The 27035-nt window shown below is 42.8% G+C and overlaps 1 protein-coding gene across 1 annotated transcript in view; it reads left to right on the top strand.

Moving 5' to 3' along the window:
• SPON1 (spondin 1) overlaps positions 1-27035 on the top strand; it is a 314515-nt gene that overhangs the window by 87876 nt on the left and 199604 nt on the right. The window lies entirely within an intron of this gene.

Consider the following 27035-nt stretch of genomic DNA (forward strand, 5'->3'; position numbering starts at 1 on the left):
GACTTTTCAATATTAAAAAGCCTTTGGGGCCAAAATCCATTGCTAAATCATAGAGTCCCTCCAATGTCAACAGGAAGAGATTGAACTTGATTCTAGAGGAGTTGAGGGAGCCATTAGTAGTTATTAAACAGTGAACTGACACACTGGGAGGAATATTCGTTAAAAAGTTAGTAAGGATGGGCTGGCTGTGGTGGCTCATGCCTGTAATCCCAGCATTTTGGGAGGCTGAGGCTGGCAGATCACCTGAGGTTAGGAGTTTGAGACCAGCTTGGCCAACATAGTGAAACCCTGTCTCTACTACAAATACAAAATTAGCCAGGTGTGGTGGTGCATGCCTGTAATCCCAGCTACTTGGGAGGCTGAGGCAGGAGAATCGCTTGAACCCAGGAGGTGGAGGTTGCATTGAGCAGAGATCATGCCATTGCACTCCGGCCTGGGCAACAAGAGTGAAACTCCATCTCAAAACAAACAAACAGGTTTGTAAGGATACTTTAATCTGGCAGCAAAGTTCAGGACAGATAAAAAGGGGGATACCAACTGTGCTGCAGAGCCCTCACTTGTAAAAAGGAGCATTTGTGTTGTGGTGTTCGAGTAATATTCCTGGGAGAAGGCAGCCTAGTAGATAAGCTGCACAGACTGATGAATGTCTATAGATGACAGCTCTGAAGCCCACGTGGCTGGTTGTGTTCCTTTGCCCAGGAGTGCTGGGAAGGAAAATACATAGCAATTATGACTTTCCTTTTGGCACAAACCTGACACCATTTCCATTTTCCATTTGGATGCAAAGCTTTGAACATTTCTAAATTACAGACTTTCCAGGCAGCCCTCCTTATAGCCTTCTCCCTACAAATGAGTGACCCAGCACTTAAAGTTTCCCTGGCATATGCTACAATGCTGCAAGAATGCTGCAAACCATCATAGACAAGTAGCAATTGATTAAAAGAAAAAGCCCCCATGAGTAGAATAAATGTTTACAGACCCCACCAGAAGGAAGTTCCATACCCTTGAGTCTGACAAAATTTTATCTCATGAAGTGATCCTCTGTTTCCATGGATTTGTTACCTTTGGATAGATTTCCAACTCTTACTTGTCCCTTCCTGGAAGGGTCTGAGATGTAGATCATCCTTCTCCTGAGAACACATTCATTTGGTAAACCATCAGGAAATTCACTCTTGGGAAACAGTGGTTGGTAAAAGGCAGATGTAAGAGACAAGAGCCAGGCACTGTTCTGGGTGCACTACAAATACTTATTTCATCCTCATAGCAACCCTATGAAGTAGATATGAAGGAGGAAGCTGAGGCACAGAGAGGTTCAGTAATGTTCCCAAGGTCACAGAGTAAGTGACAGAGTTGGGATTCAAACAGAAGCATCTGGGCTCCCAAGTCTGTGATCTTCATACTGTACTCTGCCATCTCAGTCTGATGCCACAGGGTTAGGTTGAATTCTGACTCTTCTCTCCCTCCAACATCATTAGAGCCAGATCTTGGCCCTTTTTTATCACTTGCTCTACATTCATTGCCTAATTCACAGACACTTCTTGCCTTACTCTTATAGACTTATAGAAACCTCCTAACTGATCACTCCAGTTCCTTACCCTCTGATCCTCCTCACGCTGGTATAAGACTTGCTGTCCTCGGGCCCATCTGAATCACACCACTTAACACTTGAACAGTGCTCCCCAGCACCTTCAGATAAAGTCCAAATACTGATCAGAGCATATAAGGGTGCCTATGACCTTCACCAGGTCCCTCACCAGCCTTCCACTGCATCTCTCTCTCTGAACTCTGAATCCTCCCAAGCCTTTCTTGTCTGTCCATTCCCTTGGTAGCACTTACTGAACACCTCCTGCGTGCAGGCAGTGAGGACACAGAGGCTGCCTTTGAGGTTGGCACAGTCTAGGGAAAATCTTGAACATACAAATTGGGTCCACATCCCTTCATCCACAAACTGAAATCCAGAAAGCTCTAAAATCCAAAAGATTTTTCATAACTCATTTAGGGCCAAAACCTGCCCTAAACTGCCTCAAAGTTACCTGTGGTGTTTTTGTGTACATATTAATGTGTTTGATGGTGAGATGCTGTCCCAGACCCTGATGGGGGCATTACAAGATACATGGAATGTGTACTATATTATTCAAAATATTCTTAATTTCAAAACATATCTGGCCTCAGGTCTATCAGAGAAAGGATCTTGGCCCTGTTGATGCAATCCAGGGTGGGAAATTCAGTAATGGAAGCATCACTCAGGGTGCTTAGGCAACCCTCTGGCAGGACTGGGTTTCATGTAAATGTTAAAAAGAAGCAATTCATTTCTTGCTAGTGAAATAATCTATTCCCAGCTGCAGCTGCTACAAGATATGAGAACTCATTCAATGTTTCTCACAACCAAAGAATGAAGTCAAAATTCCTTGGTATGGTGTCTAACTCTGTATGTTTCTAGCCACCTTTACAACCGTATTTGTAGGAACTCCTCCCCACACAGGACTCTGAGCTTCATGAAGGCATAGATCAATTTCACTCTTCTTTGTGGTCATAATGTAGGTCAGCAAATCACAGCCCATGGGCCAAAACTGGCCTACTGCCTGTTTTTGTAAATAAAGTTTTATTGGAACACAGTCACGTTAATTCATTTGTGTATTGTTAGAGCTCTATCAAGCTATAGTAGCAGAACTTAAAAGTTGCAATGGAGACCATATGGCCTGCAAAGCCTAAAATATTTATCTGGCCCTTTATAGAAAAAGTTTACTGGCTCCTGTTCTAATGTACACTCCAGCATCAGGAACTCAATAATTATTGATTCTTGTCCTAGGTTCTTCTAAAAGCCCAGCTGAGACCAAAGTTTATAAGCAGGTAGTTTATTTGGGAAATGATTCCAGGGAGCAAGAGTGAAGGGTGGGGGTGGTGATTTGGTCAAGTGTTATTGACTTGGCCACCACTGCAGGCCACTGGTGTTTGACCCCAGTTGGGGCCTTTGTAGAAGGCTTATGACATGTGTCTCAGAACAGTGTGCCCAGGGTAAACCAGGGAAGCCACTATCCATTGGCCTCCATCCTTCATTAGTCAAAGGTGGCCCCATAAGCATTAACTCCCCTCCACTTCTGAGGTGCATACATATGAGTATTCTTAAGATTCTGAACACTTGCTGCAGCATCAGAGAAGCTCTGGGACAGGAATCAAGTGGTACACCATGCAGGCAAGATGTGCATCATCCCATTGCAGTGGGGCAGAGATGGTCAAAGTCTGTACAGAGTTGGTCACTGCAACAGTGGTTGGAGTCAGAGTTGTGCTGAGAGGATGTGGAGAGGTCTGTAGAGTTGCCTATTATGGTCTGAATGTTTTGTGTCCACCCAAAAATCCATTTGTTGAAGTTTAATCCCCATTGTGATGGTATTTGGAGGTGGGACCTTTGTGCTGTAATTAGATCAAGAGGGTGAAGCCCTCAAAAATGGGATTAGTGCCCTTATAAAAAGACATACAGGGACAGATGTGGTGGCTCACACCTGTAGTCCCAACACTTTGAGAAGCCAAGGTGGGAGGATCGTTTGAGTCCAGGACTTCAAGACCAGCCTGGGAAACATAGTGAGACCTTGTCTCTACAAAAAATAAACAAAATTAGCCTGGTGTGCTGGTGAGAGCCTATAGTCCCAGCTACTCAGGAGACTAAGGTGGGAGGATTGCCGGAGCCCAGGAGATTGAGGCTTCAATGAGCTGAGATGGCACCACTGCACTCGTCAGGAAGACATAGTGAGACCCTGTCTCAAAAAAAAAAAAAAAAAAAAAAAAAAAAAGGGCTTCCTCTCTCTCTCTGTCACTCACCAGGTGAGGACAGGAGGAGATGGCCATCTTTAAACCATGAAGAGGGCCTTTACAGGGCACCGAATATGCTGGCACCTTGATCTTAGACTTTCCAGCCCCCAGGACTGTGAGAAATAAATTCTGTTGTTTATAAGCTACTCAGTTTATGATATTGTATTTTGTTAGCCTGAACAGACTAAGACAGTGCCCAATACACTGATTGATCAAATAATAAGTAGCTTATATTTATTGCTAAGGACTATGCTAAATGCATTGCATGTCTTATCTATGTCTTATGTAATTCTCATAAAAGCCCTATAGAATTTTCACTATATTATTCCCATTTTCTTCATAAGAAAGCTGATGTTTAGACAGTTGATGTAAAGTAATGAGGCCTGGGACTTCAACTCACTTCTGCCCGACTCCAAAGCCCTAATCACTACTAAGCTACACTGACTAAGCTTGACTCCCCTCCCCGCAGCTCCTGCCTACCTTCTGCCTCAGTGGGTCTGTCATGAGTAGGACAGAGCCCTTCCTATAACCAGGGGTTGGAGGTCTACCTGTGGGGTGACATATTGTTCCCCAAGTGAGGAAACTAAATGTCACTTAGAAAATGGAAAACAAGCCCAGGGAAACTGGCAAGAGAAAGCCTTGTTAGTGGGAAGAGAGGATGAGTATTAAGAAGCAATTAGCTAGCACTCATAATACTTTGTACTTTCATAGGGCTCACTAACTCTTTATCTTCAAAGAAAGTAACAGAAAACCACATGCAATGACTCCGTGTGTGATTTAGAGGAAAATGGCAGGGTTAGGAGGATCTGATATGGCTGGGGTGAAGCTTACCCCACAATTTTTCTGGCATTAGGTAGCAAAAGGAACTACAGGCTCCTTTGTTGTAAGTCAGGGTGGTTTTACTTCAGGCAGCCTAGAACCTCAGCAACCCTGACCAGGGAGGAAGCAAGGAGTCAACAGAAAAGGGACTAGGAAACCCCTGAACCAGCTAAAGTGTCAGATTCTTGGGAGAGCAGTTGGAAAGACCAATGCCATGGCTAAATGGAAACATGTGCCTGATTAGGAAGACTCAGATACCCCAGAATCTGCCATCCAACAGGTGGAATCCAGATGCCAGAGGTTCTCGGGATGCTAGTGGGAGCATGGCTCCAGGGCATCAGTCCAGTGACAGCAGTTTCATTCAACAGCTGAGATCCCAGGTGCAGGATCCAGCCCCCAGGGGAGAAAACTGGAAAGAATTAAATAGGAAGTACAGGCTGCTGAGGAACAGGCCCTAGACAGAGCTCTAGGCACAGCAGTAAACTGAAGCTTGGTGGGAAGACTAAAGCACTGCCAGATTGCACCAACATTGTGGGGATCCTGGGATTGACTGCAACTTGGTTGTCATGCAAGAACACATGGCCCACCCTATTTGTGCACTAGCACCAGGTCTATGGCAGCAAGACTAGTTCCAATCCTCTTCCACTGATGGAGTGGGAGTTGCCAATATATTCCCTGCCCTGGTCAAGTTGGGATCAAAACAGAATGTTTCAACCCTATGAACATTTTTATAATTGAGGTTAAATTCACGTAACATAAAATCAACCATTTTAAAGTGATCAATTCAGTGGCATCTGGTACATTTATAATGTGCAACCACCATCTCTACCTATTTCTAAAACATTTCCATCACTTCAAAGTAAAACCCCTTATTCATTGAGCAGTTTCTCCCCATTCTCTCCCCACTCCAGCCCCTGGCAATCACCAGTCTACATTCTGGCTCTATGGACCTACCTATTCTTGATATTTCATATAAATGGAAGCATACAATGTGTGACCTTTTGTGTCTAGCTTTTTTTCACTTAGCATAATGTTTTTGAGGTTCATCCATGTTGTAGCTTGTATCACTACTTTATTCCTTTATATAGCTGAATAATACCCCATTGTATGGATATACCACAATCTGTTTATCCCTGTGAACATTTTTAACATGAGATGATCGAAGGATAAAAATGAGAACTTTGGGCAACAGTGAAAAAGTATCATGGTATTGTTCCTACATTAACTTTTCAGTCCCTATTTTTTTAACCAGGAGATAATTGGCATGTTGCCTCACACCTAAGTCCCACACCATCCATAGGAAGGACAGTAATGACTCTGAACAAGAGTAGAAAATGACAAAGAAATGGTTTTACACCTACTTTGTCTTTCAGGGTCACAAAGTATGAAACAGCCTGTCCCAAAAATGGGTTTATTAGATCTTTGGACACCCAGTGTGTGACCACAGTGCAACAAAATCATATACTTGGGCATTTGTTCCTTCATCTGGAAGAAGCAAGGGCAGAAGCCACCTGAAGGTCCTCAGTGCTGTGGAAGATGGCATTCCTCTATAGATGCTCCCCTGCTCTACCACTGTTCATTCTCAATTACTAATCAAATAAGTGTGCCTGAGTTATTTACCTCCCTGCAAGCCTGCTCACAACAAAGAATACCCAACCTAAAGTCAGTGAACAATAAGATTGCATAAAAAGAAAGAATGTACCACACTCCCTCCATAATTAATTATTGTGGGCTGATTTCAGCTACATTTTTCCTTGGGCATTTTCCTAGCAGTTCACATTTAACAGTCCCTGGAAGCCGGGAAAACAGAGGAGAAAAAGCTTATTTATGTCTTAGTTCTACGCTATACATAAATGAAAATCATTGTTAATTTAGAGTTTGACAGCTGTGGTGCATTTGTAAGTCCAGGTCAGCTGTCATCAGCACTCCAGCTTATTTTTCAAGCAGATGTTTAATTTGACTTTAGTGCTTTTGCCAGTTCTTAAGGAGAAAGAGGGGGAAGCAGAAACAGAAATAATCATTATATTCATCATTTGGTTTCCTTTCAAAACATAAATCGGCATGATTAACAATGACATCAGAATTGCTGTAATTACAGTTTTGGGTGCAGAACTAGTTAGCTATCATCTCCTACATGGTCCAAAGTCTAGTTTTCTTTTTTTTTTTTTTTCCTCCTAAAGTCAGAGGGTGTTTTGTGGTAATTACACCCAGACTCTGAACAACAGTCCCAGCTCCACAGAAAAGCCTTCCAAAGTGCAGAAGAAAATCAAAAATCAAGGCATGGGGAATGGAATGATGGGGGTGACTAGGCCACAACCCCAGATGAAAGCCACAGGCTGAGTCTTGTCTTGTGGCTCTGCGTTCAGGAAACCAGCGAGAGCCATCAGAGACCTTGGAACAGCAGCCAGGATCTCCCGCTCTTATATATCTACCATGCTTCTGTGGCCAGGCAGCTGGCTTTGTACAGGCTCACAGTGTGCAAATCGGTCTTAAAGTATAAAATTAAACACATCTGTAGCTCCACGTAGAAATCTGATGAGTCAGTATGTACTTGATCGGGCCCACTGTTCCAGTCCACGGTGCTTGGAGGAATCTTCCTTCGCACCAGCTGTGATGCTAGCTAAACCCACTTCCTGGATCTTTCTTCACCCTCATTTTTATATGTGTGGCTTCCGGAGGTCTCACTTGGCCCTTATTTTTTGCCATCTATCATGTGTCCAATCACAATGTCCCAAAGAACCTCTTTGACATTGCCTCTGTAGTGGGGACAGTAGATGCAATAACGCTGTCTCTATTTGTTTCTTTGAACGTTGAGATGAAAGACTGCCTTGCCTTCTTCATCAGTCAACAACTCGATATGTGCTATGTTAAAAAAGATCCCACCCAAAGGAAAAATTTGGCAAGTGTCCTGGACCCCAGCTCTGAAATTAAAGTTTGATAGAGGAACAATCTACAACCTCACCCTTCAAGTGCCAGAGGATCCTCTAGACAGAACTAAAGATGTAGACCCTGAGGGGCAAGTCTGACTCCTAAAAGGGTAGTCTTCCATCTTTTTAAATGGAAAGTATTATTTGTAGATTATGAGTTAAGAACTAATTCTTCCTTAGTGATAGAAAGACCAGGCTTCTGCCAGGTTAATGTTCCAAGAATCTCTGAGAATCCTTAGGGAATTATAAACGTGTACCAAAAACTACTGGCTGTTGCTTGTTGCTTGCCACCTTGGCCATCCACCTGGGGCTAGGCTCTGGATCTGTTCCATGGGCAGCTCCTCTCCCTGCCTTTGCCTCAAGCTTGGACTCCAGGCTGTCTATTAGTACCCACATTATGGTTAGGGCCAAACAGCAATGGTTAATAAGATGTTGAGGACTTGGGGAGTGCCCCAAAGTCCTCACAGAGATCCTACATAACTGGACTAAGGGTTGGCTGCTCTTAGGCCCACGAGCCCAAGCTCATCCTTAGAGGTTCCCTGCTCTCAGCTCCTGGCCTGTCTCACACCGGGTGGGCACCAGGCTGCCTGCCTAACCCCAGTGGCCTCTTTACTTCTCCTTAAAAGAATACCCCTGTACAAGTCCCAGTTGCCCCAATTTCCAGACCTAACTCCCCTCGACACTAGTTTGCTTAGCATTGTAGTTAAGAAGGTGGACTTCCAGGTCAAGTGATCTGAGATTGAAGTCTGGCATTACCACTTACTAATGACGTTAGGCAAGTCATTTTAGACACCCAGTGCCTCAGGTGCCTCCCCCATAACATGGGGGTGGTAATATTAATAGTATGTACCTACCTCATAGAGTTGCTGAGAAGACTAAATGAGTTAGTGCATGTAAAGTTCTTAGAACACTTTCTGGCACAGAATAAGCTCTAAACAAGGCTATATTATTAATGTTGCTGTTATTACTATTGCTTTACATTTGCAATAAAACGAAGATCATCATGTAGATGTTTCCTAAGACAAAGAAGTGGTCTACCCAAGAGGTGAATTTCAGTTTCTGGTACTTAGGACAAAAACTGTACATTTTAAAGGTCGTTTTTCAAGCTTCAAAAACTGTTTAGTCACACTGGATCTCCATTTCTTTTACTTGCTTGCTCCCTGCCACTTCCCATAAAGAATATGAAGTGGCATTAAGAAAAATATAAAACAAAGTGGTCATGTTAAATTAAAAAACATCAAGACCAGGGAAAATCAACATTAAAATATAACATCGGCTGGGCGCGGTGGCTCACGCCTGTAATCCCAGCACTTTGGGAGGCTGAGGCAGGCGGATCACGAGGTCAGGGGATTGAGACCATCCTGGCTGACACGGTGAAACCCCGTCTCTACTAAAAAATACAAAAAAATTAGCCGGGCGTGGTGTCGGGCATCTGTAGTCCCAGCTACTTGGGAGGCTGAGGCAGGAGAATGGTGTGAACCTGGGAAGCGGAGCTTGCAGTAAGCGGAGATCATGCCACTGCACTCCAGCCTGGGTGACAGAGTGAGACTCCATCTCAAAAAATAATTAATTAAAAAAATAAAATATAACATCAAGACAGGAGGAAGATCTAAAGCATGCTAAGGGCTCTAAACTCTCATACACTTACAAGAGCACTGGATTACAACCCATTAAATAAAGTGGAAATAAACTAAATAATATAAATAAACACATATACCAGTTAAACAAGTGGATGAATAATTGGAAAGTGTGATAAGGAACAGGATGTTTCTATAATCTCAAAGTACGTGCCCTTGAAATACTTAATCACTAAAAAGGGAGAAAAGCAAGAACTTTAGAATGGAGAAATCTGGCAGCTACCTATAATGTGTGCCACCTCATAGGATGCAATGAGAAGAAAACAACACAGTGTCACTTCTGTGATATTCCTGCTAGAGATGCATATGCTGAATCTAATTATGAGGAAACATCAGACAAGCTCAAATATTTTACAGAATAAATGACATGTAATCTTCAAGTTTCAAAGTCAAAGACTGAGGAAGATTCTAGATTGAAGGAAACTAAAGTGACGTGAAATCTAAATGCAACACTGTGATTCTAAACTAGATATATTATCTACAAAAGAACAATTGTTGAAATGTGAATAGGGTTCAAGGATTAGATATATCGATGTTATCTAATCTGATGGTTGTACTGTGGTTAAATGGGAGAATATCTTTGCAGGAATTGCACAAAAAAAGTACTTGAGCTGATCAGCATCATGTCAACCACTTACTCTCAAATGCTTCAGGGTAAAAAAGTTTTTTATACGGCTCTTGTAAGTTTTCTTTAAGGTTGAAATGGTTTCAAATTAAAAAGACTCAGAGTTGCCAGACACAGTGGCTCATCTGTAATCCTAACACTTTGGGAAGCTGAGGCAGGAAGATCACTTGAACCCAGGAGTTCAAGACCAGCCTGGAAAACATAGACCTTGTCTCTACAAAAAAAGAAAACAAAAAAAAAAACTTAAAAATAAAATTAGCTGAGCACGATGATGCATGCCTGTGGTCCCAGCTACTCAGGAGGCTGAGGTAAGAGGATCACTGGAGCCAGGAAGATAGAGGCTGCAGTGAGCCATGATCATGCCACTGCACTCCAGTCTGGGGGACAGAGTGAGACCCTGTCTCAAAAACAAAAAAAGGACTCGGCAAAATCAGCGGCTGTTGGGGTGGAGGGGAAAAAAGAGCTGTATTGACATCTTTCCTTCCTCCCTTCCTTTTTTTCTTTTTTCCCTGGCCTTTTTCTCTCAGAAGGTTGGGCCAAGATTTTGATGAGAAGTCACTGGGTTCAATCAGGAAGGCAGGCAGGGACTTGCCAGACCTGAGGGGCTGAGCTGAGTTGGTTCGTTCAGTGATCCTTCCTGTAGTGTGTGTATACTAAGCACATTCATCCCATCCCAAGCACCATACCAGACGGCAAGGATACAGAGCTGAGCAGGATGCAGCCTGTGTGACCGGAGACTCGCAGAGTGGTGGGAAATGAGCCAGTCAACAGCAACCGCATAGTGTGAAAGGGCCTCCCTGAGAGAAGCACAGGGCAGAGTTGGGCAGGCACCCATCCTGGTTGAGGGTGGTGAGGAAGGTCCAGACAGCAGTGGCAAAAAGGCAACAGGTGAAGGGAAGTAGCAGAAACAGTGTGGGATTGTCCCTAGACCAGAGAAGGCAAGGAACATTAGGGGACCTGCAAGCAGGTGGAGCAGGGAGGGCTGTGATTGGGGCGAAGGTGAGGCCATGCTAAGGAGTGGGTGCTCAATGAATGTTCCTCTTTTTCTATACTTTCCTTTTCTTCTTTCTCGCTTCCTTTGCCACAACATCCCTTCTTTGAGCATTCAGCTGGGTATTGCTCTAATTTTTTAATAACAGTAACAGTTGCTAAAATACGTGCCCACAATCCTATAATGCAGATACTATTATTTCCTCCATTTTGCAGAGAAGAAAATTGAAGCACAGCTTGCTCAACATGATCTAGCTCATAAGTAGCAGAGCTGAGATTTGAACCCTGGACAGTCTAACTCTGTAGCCCAAGCTTTTGATCTACCACAATGCCAGAGTACATCTTTAACGAGGCTGAATTCTCAGGGGATTATGTCTTTTATAAAGTGTCTTGAGGGCCTCAGTAGTTCTATAACTAGAGGGGTAAAGGGAGTGGGGATCTTACAAGCTGTGTCTGTTGGTGCATCTTACCCATTCCAGCCACCTCCCCTCATCCCACTCACTGCCTTTTCATGCCTGCCCTGTTATCAGTTGTGTGAGACCTGCAATGGGTCCAGGGACACCGGCAGCCTGGGATGGACCAGTGAGGGTTTTACCCAGGGTGGCTGCAGAGTCAGCACAGCTCATAGTGGAGGAGGAAAGCAAAGGGTCAAATTGAAGAAGGATCAGGTCCAAAGGGCCCTCAGGGGGAAAGGCTGTGCCCAGCAAGAAACTGGGCACAAAGTTGGGTCAAGGTGAGCTGTTCGGGATGGAAACTGAATAAGGCAAAGTCAAAATGTAAAAGATGAAAAAGGCTCTTTTGCATGTAGTCTCAGGCAGGAGGGAATGGGAAACATACTTTCCACCACCGTAGACCCCCCACTAGCCCATCAGGACTCAATTATTTACTGGACAAATATTTAGTGAGCACCTACTATGTGCCAGGCTAGTGCTAGGAATCGGGGAGGAAAGGAGAAAAAACAAGGCAGAGAGACCAGAGGGGCTGGCACATGAATATTCATCTGAGAACCTGAAATGCCAAGCTTTCTTTGGAACCAGGCTGCATTTCCATTTTCCCTTTAGCCCCTGGAACAAAGCCAGGAAGTGACAGAGTTACTGGCTGGGGAAGAGTGTGGGAGGGAGGGAAGAGCAAGCTCCCCCCAGCAGCTGCTGCCACAGTCATTTCTAAAACAGGTTTTTACAGAAAAGCCTGGTTATTCCGTTATTCCTCTGCAGCCAGGAAAAATCCCCCTTTCCACACCTGCCTGGTGATCAATACAGATGCTTCTGCTAATTGTGTTGTCAAGAAGGTCCTTGACTGGTTCTAAACATTCTGTTAGGCAAAGCTTTCCCCTTGCAGGTGGGTTTTAGGGTCACACAGGTCAATGTTGGAATCCCGGCTCTACCCAGTCTGAGCCTGTTTTCCTCTTTATAAAATGGGAATCAGGAGCAAAGGCATAGGAAGTACCCCTTTACATTTTTTAAAAGTAATTTAGGGTTTGCAGAGCACCTTCCATTCTATCCCCCAACTACTCTTGCTAGGTCAACATCATAATTATTGTGAGAAATTGAAGCTCAGAGAGGTAATGTGATTTGAATTGGATCAAACAGACCCTGAGTATAAATGTCAAGATATAGAAACCCGGCCTTCACTTTTAAAATAGAAATGATTTGCTGGGCTTTTGTACATTTTCTTTTGTGATGGTCAAAATCTACTGCCTAATACCAAGGATACCTACATACTATCTAATACCCAGTAGTTTTAGCTGGGAATTTCCTTGCCAAAGGGAAGGCAGGAGAGCCCAGTGGAGAAGGGTATGGGTTGTGGAGTCAACGTCGTTGGGCTCCTAATCCTGGACTACTTCTTAACAGCTGAACTTGAGCAAGGCACTTGATCCCTCTATACCTCAGCTTCATTTATTTGCAAAAGGAGTACTACCTACCTCATAGGCAGGAGAATTAAACAAGATAACTAGGGATTCTTGGCCCTGGCTGCATATTGGAATCACCTGAGCAGCTTTTAAAACTCACCTGTGCTTTGGCCTCACCTCTGGAAATTCTGATCTCATCTGTCTGGAATGGAATTAGGGCACCCAAAGGATTCTAATGAGCAACCAGGGCTGCAAACCTTTAAATAAAATGTCTACTACAGAGTGCCTAGCACATTGCAAGCACTCAGTAGATGCTAGTTATCACTGTCATTCTGATTGGTGATAAAACCAAGGCACGTGGGCCAACACTGATCCATTGGTACCAACATCCAGTAGGTCCCAGTTACTGTGCCATGCACTGTGGGTAGATACAACGGTGAACAAGAGTGAGTCTCTACCTTATAAGGGTTTCATTAATTCTCTAGTTTGGGAAAAAAGGCATAAATATGAGAAGTTATAATAAATAGTAACACAAGGTTTAAAGGAGAAGGAAGAAGGAAAGATAAAATTTTTCAAGCTCCTATCCCATGCTAGGCACTTTCTACACCAACGTAGTTCATTAATGCACACAGGAGCCCCATAAAGTAGATATTAACCTCAATTTGTGGGACAGAAAACTGAGGCTCAGGGAAGAAATTCACCTACACACAAAACAGCTAGATCCAGAATCAAATTTTATCTGCCTGACTACAGAGGTCCTTCTATTGTATCATGTCTTTAGCACGCTGATTTCATGGTGATTATAAGAACAAGTAATAAGCTGGTAAGAATTAGAATGTAGAAGGTTCAAGTCCTTATGTGTGTGCGAATGTACATATCTATCATCTATCTGTCATTCTATGTATCTATCATTCTATCCAATTATCCATCCATCCGTCTATCCAGTCATCTAATTCTGTTATCCATCACTGATTGTAAAATTAGATTTTCAGCTTAATCAAATATTTCAGTTAATAGGTCAAGCTTTTAAATTACTCTTAATTAATTCTCCATTTTCCTGCATAAAATTAAAACATTAGCATTAAGCCAAACAATATATCACTTCCAGTAAATCATGGAGGAATAGGATTGCTAATGTTATTCTTTAAAGTCTGCTAATGGTATCAGACTATGTAATGTAGATTAACTACCAGCCCTAAACAGTAATACAAATAGAGGAAAACAAAATTAACGTGATTAAATACACTCAGAGGCTATTTAGTCAACAGTCAGATTGCAGAGATTTGCAGCTGCAGCTCCAAAAAGCTGGTTCTCTCCTCAGCTGTCACTAATTAATGCGATTTTCCTAATAACAGTTTTCTGATAGACAAACAGCATCAATTCAAAACAACTTCATTTTTATGCTGATGAGACCTAACCACTACAAGAGCCCCACAGATGCAAATGGCAATGTTGCTAACTGCAGGCTTGCATGTGGTCTTCCTCACACACAAGTTGACCATCAGTGCTGGAAGTTTATTGCACAAATACATGGGATGTGGGATAGCTTGGCTAGTTACATCGTCACATCAGCCTTGGTAGTACTGGGTCACAGTGGGATATACCACAGCTCTAGGAGAAAAGTGCTGTAGACAATTGTCCATTGCTGTGGACCTATGCCTGTGTAAGTGACTCATCTTCTCTTAATTTGACACTTATTTTTCCCAAAAGACAGAATTCAAGCAGGCTGGTTCACATCATTCAATATTCAGAACTCTTACTGGGTAGGGTCAGCAGGAAGGCAACCCCAAAATGGCCAGCATCCCTCAAGTCTAATATGGATGACTTTGGCTTATGCATTGATCCCTAGTGTAATCAATTGCAGTTAATCGGTTTCTCCAACGCATGTTGCATAAATCATAAACATTTATGGATCAAAAAACTGGTTTACATTTCCTAAGAAGGGTACTAGACACATGGAAGGCCAGGATTTACTACCTTTTCTACTGACAACCAGTATAATAGCATCGCAACCTGGGCCAATCAGTGGCATTTGACCTCTGGCCATGAGGAACTTCTGGTCATCTCTAGGGGAGCTTGAACAGAGAAGAATCCAAATTGACAGGAGAGTGAATTATAGATTTTCAAGACTACGTCAGCCCAGAGAAACACTGTACATATTGATGCCTTTGGATGGAGAGGCATAAAATACAGTGCAAAATGTTATTACCAAAAGATTGTTGCCAAATATCCTCCGAGGATGAGAATTCTGCTAGTTGACTTTCTTGAAATGCATCTCACTTTGTAGTAGAAACATCCTTCACATGGAGACATCCAGAAAGCTAGGGAAATGTACATCTTAATCTCATGGCCCAGACTCATCCATTTACAAACAAAGCAGTGACCAGGACAAAGACCCTGGAAAAGGTTTGGGCCCACCACACTGAGAGGGTCCAGCTCCAGGGAGGTCTGTTGTGCTGTACCATGGAGGTGGCAACTATCTGGTTTTGCTCTTGTTCCCTTACAGAGATGAGGAGATAGAGGCTCCCCTCCTTCCCTCTTTTTTTCTCTCTCCTCTGTGACTTCTACCTATCCTACTTTGTAAAGGTTTTAAGTGTTTTCAAGGGACACGTTCTTTGAAGTTCAACTCCCTCATGTCTCCCAGATGTGCAACATGGAAATGTACACGTTACATTGTCAACCTTAGGATATAGATTTTTACTTATGTATTGGGTTTTAATTTATTCCTTGCCAACTCGAAAACAATTTGCAGTACCTTGTTTAACACAGAAGCTCCAGAATGATTCCCAAGTCTCCCAACATAAACATGAGTGGTTTACCATTAAAATAAAAAAAATTCGTCATTTACATTCTGCTCTGCATTAAAGTGGGATCGCATTAATTTCCACATTATTTACTGAGAAGCCCTTGGTTTCCTTCCTTCCCTCCCTCCCTTCCTCCCTTCCTTTTTTCTTCCCTTCTCCCACTCTTCCTTTCTTCCTTCCTTTCTTGTAGCTGAAAGTATTTCTGTGAGAAAGATTAGGAAACAGGACAGATCATGCCCAGATTTTGTAGCTTACATATGGTCTCATGCTGTTGCCCCAGAACTCTGTGAGGGTCCAAGATGACCATGGCTTACCTCTGATGAGCTTATGCCACATAAGGATGAGGTCAGATGCTACAAGAGGGGCACAGACATTGAAAAGAAGAAACATGGGGCAACTCAATGGATGAGCAAAGTCGAATGCATTGTGCAATCAGCAAGTGTCTTTTTTATAAGAAAGCTCTGTGCTTGGTTTCACCTCCTGCTGCTGGACATACCATCATCCTGCTGATTCCCAACATTGTGAAGGGATTTTGAGTTCAGCCTCCGTGGTTCCTTTTGAGAACAATGGTTGCCATCAGCCAAACTGCCTAGCTTGGTCAAAACACAGAAGGCATAAACAGCCTTTATGCAGTGGGAAGTGTTTCATGATTCAGACCAGTCACTGTTTGCTGATCACACAGCACTCTGGGTGGCACTGTTAATACAGAGGAGTTTGTGCTTCTTGCCAGATTGTGGACATATGGTAGACACTCAAAATTATGTGTTGAATATGAAAGAGTTGAATTATGGGGAAAGTCAGTGTATTGAAAATGCATCACATCAGCACACCTGCAATGTTTCCTGTAGGAAAGCTCAGTGCCAAATGTTAGAGGGTCCACCAGGGAATAACAAGGTTCCTACCCTCAAAAAGCTTGGAATTCAGGCAGAAATGCAAAATATAAACATGCGATAAATCAAAGGATAATACAAGATATTAAATAAAGTTCAAGCAAACATCAAGAGTACCCAATGCCTGAATGCCAAATGAACAGTAACAACAAACTGTGTTCCAGAAGTCTGGTGGAGGGACAGGTCACTTCTGATGGTCCTGGTTAATGCGGCTCTGAGGAGGAAGTGAGATGGTGACAGATGATTGGGATCTGATTAGGCAGAGAGGAGGGTAAAAGTGAGGAGGAGACATGTGACACATATCCACACAGTAAAGCTGAGTTCAGGTACTTGGGGAAGGGGGTATCAGACCTGAAAGGTGGCTTGTACCCCAGTGTTCAGGATTGTGGATGTTTAGCCAAGATTTTGGACTATAACCTATAAGTGAGAGAGGAGCCTTTGTTTAGAGAGGACCTACTGCGTGCCACACCCTGTACTGGGGTGTGGTAGAGGTGGGGGGTGGGATAATTAGGATGTGGTGCCATCGTTGCTAACAATGTGTGAAAGAAAGTGATAATGAAGAGGTGATGATCAGTCCCCTGGCAGGGTGTACGTAAATGGGATGGGTTGGCAAGGACAGGAGACCATTAGGAGGTTATTGCAGTAATTAACCGGGAAATCCTTCACTTAATCTTCTGTGTGTGTCCTTCCTTAGGGTGGGGTAGAGGGGAGTCAGGTGGGTACTAGCAGGCATGAAAATTATGGCTTCTACTTTAGAGAGCTGATCTTATAGAATCTCTCGCCAAAGCAATGCACATGCTTACAATTTTGCATATACTTTCCATACAATTTTTTCAGGGGTTCAAAGATCCTCTGGAACCAATCATGGACTATGAGTTCCTAGCTCAGAACAATAACTCTCCTCCCACACCTCCAACCCCACCTAAAGAGCAAGCATCTCCCAACATCCAGTTCCACTACTCTACAGGACACTCCCATTTCCACAGCAGAAAACCTGAGTGAGAGGAAACAGAAAGAAGGCAGGTGACCTGCCCTCAAAGACCTTGCTCTGTCACCTGGATTGTTTCCTTACACCTGAGAGGACAGTGCTCTTGCAGTCAGCCCTAGTTTGCAGGAACCCACAGAAGCGGGAGGAGGCTGAAGCCAAGGCAAAGTGGGACGAACTGCAGAGTAATGACTTGCATGAACCCAGCCAAGAGGGAGCTTGCAATGTGGCAGCATTTCCTCTTCCTTAGAGGCTGGGGCGATTATGTGATTACACCCACGCCCAGCCGCGGAGCAGCAAGGACTCGGCACAGAACACCGGAGAAACCCAAGAGCAACACTTCACTTTCTATTTCTTGTTTTCCAGCTGAGACAGGTTCTATTTTGGATCAGAGCATAGTCTGGAGAGAAAGCAGTTGAAGTCTTGGGTGCTTGGAATAAAAATTTGACCTTAATCTTTAGGAAAAAAGTGTATATCTTAGTTGGAATATTTTATTAAATGGAACGACATTCATGCCCTTCTGCATATCTACTGTCATATATTTCAGACCTAATGGTGATTCTTAAGCTTTTTGGGGTCAGGAACCCCTTTGAGAAGCAGATGAAAGCTATGAATTCTGACTCAGAAAAACATCAAACAAAATTTCATCGTCCTAAAACCTGTCTGCAAACCCTATGTTACGAACTCCAGGTTTGATAAGCCTTGGCCAGATCCTCTGTTAGGTCCTAGGAATGCCATGATGAATAAGACACAGTCCCTGGACTCAAGGGGCTGAGTTTAAGGAAATGTTTATAGATGTGAAGAGGTTGTCAGGGAGAGCTAGGTAGGTCACCGAATAGCAAGTGAACTGTAAGAGGCATTAATAGTCACCAGCTAAACAGTGTCATAGAGACAGTGAGCCTGCCAGTTGTCCCTTGACTAGTAATACCCCAGGTACCACTAATCAATTGCAAAATGCTAAGTAATGGGCTAAGGCTGATTGAAAAATAAAAGTAATTTTTCAGTAACATAAACTGAAAAATAAAAGTACTTTTTCAGTAACATCAAACCCCTTGTTCATGTGTTATTAAGAGAAAAGATTTTTTGGCTTAATGATGTATGTGAGATACTGCCTTCACCCCAGGCTCAGGGATTAGACAAATACCTCTTTGCAAGGTTAAGAAATACCATGGATAATTTAAACCAGAGGAAGGAAACCATTAAGGGTCAAAAGAAGCTGGAAAAAAATTGATAGTTTGGTTTAAAACAATTATGGAAAATGAGAAATAGTCCTGTTAACTATCTAGAATTGCCTGCCTGTCAGAGCTTCCACAGCCGGGACTACCTCCTGCAGCCTATTTATTTCATTCATATGAGTTGAAGAGTTTTCCAGCAGCTGACAAATTTCCAGCCGGTGATCCAGCAGGTACCCCTAAGGATTTCCACTCTTTCCTCAGCTTCACCCTACAGGCATGTGAAAGCTTCCTCCAGAGAGAAAAAGAGTATTTCCCTTGCTTGTGTTTTCCTGTCAAACTCCTACTCACAACCCCCACCCCACCTTTCCTTTACAGACACATCTCTGGGGTGTAAACTTGAAGGCCTGACCCAGCACAGGGACCCTCTGGTTCCCAAATCCAAGGCCTTCTTATAAGGCCTTGTCCACAGCTGTCCCTCTTCTCAGAGTCTCTTCTGATCAAGAGCATCCCTGCCCCCTCACTCCCACCAAAAACCTTCAGTCTGGGAGCGATAGCTGACACCTGGAATCCCAGCACTTTGAGGGGCCTAGGCAAGTGGATCACTTGCCAGGAATTTGAGACCAGCCTGGACAGCATAGCAAGACCCCATCTCTACAAAAAAAAATGTAAAAAGCAGCCAAGCATAGTGGCAGGCACCAGTTGTCTCAGCTACTCAGGAAGCTGAGCCAGGAGGATCACTTGAGTCCAAGAGGTTGAGGCTGCAGTAAGCTGTGTTCATGCCGCTGCATTCCAGCCTGGGTGACACAGTGAGACTCTGTCTCAAAAAACCAAAACAATAAAAGACCTCCAACAGCTCCCCAGTGGTGCAACCCTGTGGCCTACATATGAGACCAGACAGAGCCTGGCTCCTCCTTTCCTCTGAACTGTCCTCTCTATATCCCACCATGCCTCTTTCCATCAGTCAGGCATGCATTTAAGAGCAGCATTCATTACAAAACTTGGCTGATGATGGCTTCAACAAATAGAGGTTTATTTTTCCCATACCACAAGAAGCCCCAGGGTAAGTGACTGCTGGTATTCTTTCAGCAGCTAAATGATGTCAGGGCCAGTGTCTTTGTGATTCTTCTTGGCCTTTCTTCATGGTAGCAAAATGGCTGCCTTGTTCCACACATTGTGTTTATAAGGGAAAGGCCATGGTGGGTCATTTATTTTTCTTACCTGGAAAGCAAAACTTCCTCAGAAGGGTCTCTTTTAGGTGTGCAGCTCTACTGCAAAGTTCCTGTCCCTGGTTTTACAGACTTAGTCTCTTCCATCTTGCAAACTTCCCATTATGTTACTGAGGCCACGTGTGGGTCACGTGTCCTACCACCAGCAGCAAGGAAGGCTGGGAAAGCAGGAACAGGACTATCATGACTGGCATGTCTGATATTACCCCAAACAAAATGACACCTCTGCAAGTGGGGAAGATGGAGGGAATGGATGCTGGGTAGACGCCAGGACTTGCTGTGCAGTGTTCTGATTCAACAGATTACATCACTCTCCTGTCAGGTGGGCAGCTATTTGGTATCACACAAACAATAGCTTATTCATCTTTGTATCTCTAAGTCCTAACACAGCTTTGTGGCACTTACTGTTAGACAAACTTACGAGTAAATGAATGTCTGTCTGGTTTTAATACCTCTCACATCTAAAGTAGTTCTTTTAAAACAATCCAGTTTTATTCTTTTCTTTTTACATCTCTTGTATGAAAATCAATTCTTCATTAGTTTTCCATTGGATTTGGGGAGAAGGGTAAGTTGTAAAGTGCTAGAGTAATGGTATTGACAAGGTATATGATGAAGTTGAACAATATGAGAGAAAGTGGGATCATGGTAACCTTGTTATCTCTAAGTCAGTCTAACTATTAAAGAGGAAATAAACTGAGCACTAAAACTAGCTTTCCTTTAGTTTTTTTTTAAATCAGAACCAGGGCTTTGTAGTGTAACTTTGTGCAATGCGAGTTGACAGCTTGAGAAATCCAATGACCATACAAGTTTGGGAACGGGTTGTAGTCTTGTTAAGAACCTAACTGACCTCTTAGCCAAATTCTGGTAATAACCAAAGCTACACATGGGTGTGCAGCACTGTGTGGAGCTGATACCTCTGATTCAGGTCGAGATGTCTGCTCAGAGCAGAGAACGTTGTTTCCAAGGGCCACAGATGGTGGGCCTGCCAAGGGTCTCTTTTAGGTATGCAGCTCTACTGCAAAGTTCCTGTCCCTGGTTTTACAAACTTAGTCTCTAGGACTCCAAGTCCAACTCCTGCACCATTTTTCCAAGAAGTTACACCTGGTCAACCTCATTTCTACCAACACTTCCCCCAGCTCCACCTCTATCTCCACCTCATTCCAGCCAGAAATGGCCACCCTCCGCTGAGTTGTAGCACTTGTAGACGATTGTTTGATTGGGATTCTAACAGATTTGTGTTGTGAGAGTCTGGGGTATGTTCCGTCATAGAAAGTGCCAGAGTTTCTTTAGAATGGCATGATCTAACTTTCATCTAACCTCATTGCACCATTTTGTACCCAGACCCAAGCCCAGTGAATTCTATCTATGTCAATATCATGGTTGTACAATTGTACTTAAGTTTTGCAAAGTGTCACCACTGGGAGAAACCAGGCAGAGTACAATCACTTTGTATTCTTTTTTTACAACCATATATGAATCTACAATATCTCAATAAAAATTTTTAAAATAAAAAGTCTTTCTAATTCCCTTGTCTTTTGTGTCAATCCTAGCATTACTATGTCTCCCTCTAGTCATTGGGGTTCGTACCTAGGGAGTCAGCTCTCTTACCTCCCTCTATCTCAGTTTTCTCATCTGTAAAATAGGGATGATAGTAATGCCTACCTCTTGGTTGGAGGGATTAAATGAGTTAATATTTGTGAAGCACATAGGAAAGTGCTTAACTGTTAAACAATAAATAAAATGTCTTATGCTTAACTTTCTCTTTCTGCCTTAGATCCAATATGTTACAAGTCCTGATGAATTTTCCTACCATGTGTCTCATAGAGTCTGTATTTCCCATGCCCCTCTCTCAATTCTGACCTTCAGAGCCGCCATCATCTCCTCCTCTTGAAGCCTTGCCATTGTGAAGTTAGTCACTTCACCTCTGCCTCCCATGGCTCCTCCATTATCATGTTCCACATTGATTTCCAGTTTCCTTTTTCTGTTTCTCTCTTTTCACCCACTGGCATAGGAGCTCCTTACTGGAAGGCATCGTTTCTTATTCCTCTTTGAAGTTTCAGCTCCTAACGTAGTGCCTGGCACAAAATGAGTGCTCGGCATATGTTTTTGAGTGAGTGATAATTAATCAGGAATAATCTCATTTCAGCTACTGGAATTGCTTTTTTGCAGTCATGGTAGATGACCTCTGAATCTATAGCTTTGTGACCCCAAGCAGAGACTGCAGCCTTTCCCTTGAACAGTCATGGAGTCTTGTAGATAGAGTCTTGTAGATAGAGTCCTGCAGATAAGTTTTCACTTTTCTTCTCCCATGGGCACGCTGTCTTGGGCTTCCTGGATACTAAATGGAGGTTAACATACCTCCATTTCTTGAGACCCACCTAAAGCCATATACAAGATTGGTGAGTGTGCATCCCGGGCATGTACACGGCCTTTGGATAAATATGTGGCCATCGTTCAGTTAGCCCTTGGCATCCTTGTGAAGTAAAATAAGGGAGACGGCCTCAGCATCTGATATTATCATTGCAGTGACTTCAATATTTGATTCCTGGGTCATCCCACAGTTAATTTTTTCATTGGTAGATGGGAATAAATATTGCTAGTTATAAACTGGATCAACTCTATGGAAAACATTACTGAGATCATAGAGAAATTTTATAAAGTATTTCAAGAAATATTCAGTAATAAAGATTTTACTGGAATTGGGAAGAAGGCTGGCAAAAATAGTCTAGAGACCACAAACCCAACCTTCATTTTGGCAATTTATTGTCACTGTCTGAAGCAGCTGACCAAGGTAATACTCTCAGTCCTCCTTCCACAAGCAAAGAAACAGACCTGACATCAATCATAAAAAAAAACTACTGTTTATTAAGTACTTATTATGTGCCAGGTACTTTTTGTTAGGGGCTGGTGACTTAACAGCAGCAATGATAATGACCACCACATACTGGATATTTACCGTGTGCAACACACCACAGTAGAAACTTACATGAATTGTCTCTACATGGCTGTGACCCATTCCCTGAGGATCCAGGTATATTTTTTAAGTCAATTCATGACCTGATTTCTCCCAAGTACTTCAGTTTCTGAGATCTCTCTCTCCCGGGAGCAGGGCTCCCAGCCCCTTTTAGCACTAGACAGCAAACCCATAACTTAACAAACTCTAACTTCACCCCAACAGGCAAATTCCCTCGGGAAAAAGAGCGGTAAATGAATAAACGCTCCAAACAGAAGAGGGCTGAGCACCTAAGAAATTCAGGATGGCATTTTTGGAAATGTTCACTTCAAGTTGAAAAGAAAACTTTTGAAATGATTAGTGAGTTACTTAGAACCTCAATATTCTAAAGTTTGAGAAGCTGACATACTGAGAAATTTAATTTAGATTTCCTTAACATGCTCTCTTATGATAAGAGAGCATTCAGTGTATAAATGCTATGCAACAGTACTGCCAAATTGCAACACAGAATGGGAGAAATTTGTCATTTTGAAATGCTAAGGGAGTTCTTACTAACAGCTTTCTCATCTTGTAAAGCTATTATTCTTCTGAACGATAATGTGATTTATAAACCTCAGCTGAGTTTTATAGTTTTGATGGGAAGAGACTCAAAATGCATTTTCTCAGAATATAAAATTCTCTCAGGAGTTGACCAAATAAGGAATAAAAAGAAACTTCTGCAACCAAGTGTACCAAAGTCTTGGTCTCCACTAGCATTTCTGTAGGTGAATGTTGGTGTTCCTCAGGGTTCTGGGCTCAGTTTGACTCTCACTCTCAACTCTGCACACTTTCCCTGGGTGACATCAGCCACTCCAAATCCTTTGACTCTTACCTAGGCCAGCAACTCCCACGTCTACACTCCCATTCGCTCCCAGCTCTCCAGAGTTACAATGCCCTATGTCTAACGACCCACTAGACTGCCCACCATCACAACCTAAGCCACGTTAACCTCAGATTCTCTCCTGTCCCCAAACCCTGTTCCTTCTCCTAGAACATTGGTAGTAGAATGATACTAACGTTTGGATAAATAATGTACAAATCTTGGAATCTAGCACAGGAGACTGAAAAGTGAATAGGTAGCAACAGAACTCTTAGGGAGGATAAATGAAATTCATACATAATCTAACTTTTTTTTTTTGAGACGGAGTCTCCCTCTGTCATCCAGGCTGGAGTTCAGTGGTGCAATCTCAGCTCACTGCAACCTCCACCTCCTGGGTTCAAGCGATTCTCCTGCCTCAGTCTCCCAAGCAGCATGGGCCACCTCGCCCGGCTAATTTTTGTATTTTTGGTAGAGATGAGGTTTTAACATGTTGGCCAGGCTGGTCGCAAACTCCTAACCTCAAGTGATCCACCTATTTCAGCCTCCCAAAGTGCTGGGATTACCGGTGTGAGCCACAACACCTGGCCCCATAATCTAACATTTTACTGCAGAATATTGATGTGTTTGATTATAGAGGTATTAGTGGTATATGTACAATTTTAACTTTCTGATACCTAAAAATTTCTGAATTCAAAAACATATCCAGACCAAGGGTTTTGGGTGAAGAATTTGAGGACCTGTCATATATAAAGCATAAGTTATATAAGGTAATAATGTATATTAAGTGCCTCCTTAGTGCAGACTAACACATAGTAAGGGCTCAGAAATGACAACAATTATTAAAACGAGGAAATGGGTTGCCTTAGACTTTGTAGAATATTGAGGAAGCTGAGACATCGTATAGGAAATACATGTTTTTCATCTCTAGTCCCCCAAAATTTTTATAATCATATATTTCAAAAATTTGAGAGCAATTACTTTTCTACGCACTATCATGCTTTTAAATAATAGGCTTTGCCATGTCCCCCTATTTACATAGGAGAAAGAAGATTCAGAGTATTTATTACAGAGGCAAGCAAAGGCAGGCATGGGTGATTCTGGGAGAGGAGGCAGCACAGGCAGAGGCCAGGTCGAGTTGAAGAGGTGTTCACACAAGAATAAACATCGAAAGTCTGCAACCCAGGAAGCTTGGCACAAAGTGATGACAGCCGAAGCCAGGACATGTTTGGGGAAAATTATAAAGACCCTTGAATATTATAAGTTTGTATTTTATCCTGTAGATGACTGATTTTTAAATGTTTTTAGCAAGAGAGCTTGATGGAAACAAAACTTGATTTGCATGGGAGCTGTGTCCACTGCAGCCACACACCAACTGGTTTTTACTATGTCCTGAGTGCTCTTTTAAAAGAGCAGATCTGATCGTCTCAGGCCTCTGGGCACACTCTTCAAAGATATCTCATTAAACTTGGAGTGAAATGCCATCTCCCTGCAGGCTCTGGGTAATGTGGCCCTACCCATCTTCCCAGCTCATCTCATACAGGTTGAGTATTCCTTATCCAAAATGATTGGGACCAGAAATGTTTTAGATTTGTGATTTTTTTTTTTCAGATTTTGGAGTATTTGCATATACACAATGAGGTATCTTAGGATGGGACCCAAGTCTAAACACAAAATTCACGCACGTTTCAAACATATACATGAATAGACCCTTATATATATAGCCTGAGATTAATGTTATACATTATTTTTAATAATTTTGTGCCTAAAACAAGTTTGTGTTTTACACAAACATTGAGCCATCAGAAAGCAAAGGTATCACCACCGCAGCCTGCCATGTGGACAGTTTGTGGTTGTTTGGCATCACCATCATTCCTAACCCTAAATTTATGTCCTGCCAATAAATGTTTTAACTGTGACCTGATACATGAGGTCAGACGTGGGATTTTCCACTGTAGTGTCATGTCAGCACCCAAAAAGTTTTGGATTTTGGAGTATTTCAGATTTTAGATTTTCAGATTAGGCTTGTATAATCTGTACTGCCTCCCTGACTTACCACTCGTAGGTCCTCCCATGAGCCCATGTCCCTCCCCTCCTGAAGAACTTTATAAGGGGTGCCCTCTCCTTGTCTCCTCCCTGCCACTTGCCTAATTAGCTCCTAGTTTGCTCTTTCAAACCTCAGCTCTGCCACCTTTTTTCAGGCGAGCCTTTCCCAGCATGGTTAGGATGCCCTATTCTATGCTCTCCTGCACTCTGTGGACTTCCTTGTTACCTTTAATCAAGGTTGTGTTAAATGATCAGCTGCAGGTTTGGTTATTTGATACTTTCTCCTACTATGCTGTAAACTTTGAGAATGGGTAGTGTGGCCCCATCTGGCTTGTTTATGACACTGTCCTGGAACCTCCCTCAGGCCCCTAAGCAGACCCCCCAACTATTTGTTGAAAATACACCAGTAATATGGTGGAAAGACAAATGGGGGAGGAGGCTGGTGTGGTTGAAATTAGGTTGGAGCCTTTGGCTGAAGCAGGAATGTGGGGCCTGGGATACTTCCCACTAAGCCTGCCCCTTCCCCTCCGCAGGGATCCTGGAGGCACAGAGTGGAAAACACTCTGAAAAGCACTGTTGGAGGTGATGGGATGATCTGACTAACAAAAGGCTTTGTTATTTGGCTTTCGGGTGAAGACTGTTATTCTCTTGGCCTGAGGAAACTTTCTTTTGCTTCATAGTCAAAAGAATGATCAAAGTAGCTTTGCATAGACAGGAAGCATATTTCATTCATTTATTTCAACATCTTGTCTCTCTTGGGTAAGGAATGACTGTAAAAGATATCTGTAGGATGGTCAGAATTGTATTATTTTGTGCAAGACTAGATGTAGAGTAGACATTTCTTTGGAAAGTCATCCTGGCCTAGGCCCAGACCATCAAGGAAGATTGCCTCCGTACTCTGTGGATCCATGCACACATGGCCCCATTCCTGGGTCTGGGATCATGTGACTCTAATACTCCTTCAGTGTGGTCAGCTATAATACAGTCAAGGAATCCCTATATCTGTTAAATAGGGTGAATGGAAGTGAAAATTACCTTTTGACTGAGTAGCATTGCTGAAGAAAATCAATAGAAGTGGCCCAAAATCCTTTCACATTGTCTCAGTTTTAAATGTTGTAAACTTTCAAATTACTGAAACTCTGGGTTTCAGTATCCAACCCCTTCAAGGCCAGCTGAAAATCAACAACAGAGTGGGTTAAAATAAAAGAAGCATGTCTGTGCAATCCCAAATTAAAGTGAAAATATGTGCTGGCCAAAAGTAAGTCATTTTTCAACCTCAGAATATTTTTTCCAAATTCTAAGATCCTGCATTTGACATGTTTAAGAGGGAGATATAACAGCTGAAGTTGTCTTTGTTCAGAATGTAGGAGACAGTTTTGTCTAGACTTTCAGGAAAGATATAGAATGACATTTTCAGAACAAATCAAAATATATTTTTAAATTCCT

Source organism: Nomascus leucogenys, chromosome 15 (genome assembly GCF_006542625.1).
Source record: "Nomascus leucogenys isolate Asia chromosome 15, Asia_NLE_v1, whole genome shotgun sequence".
Classification (NCBI taxonomy): Eukaryota; Metazoa; Chordata; class Mammalia; order Primates; family Hylobatidae; genus Nomascus; species Nomascus leucogenys.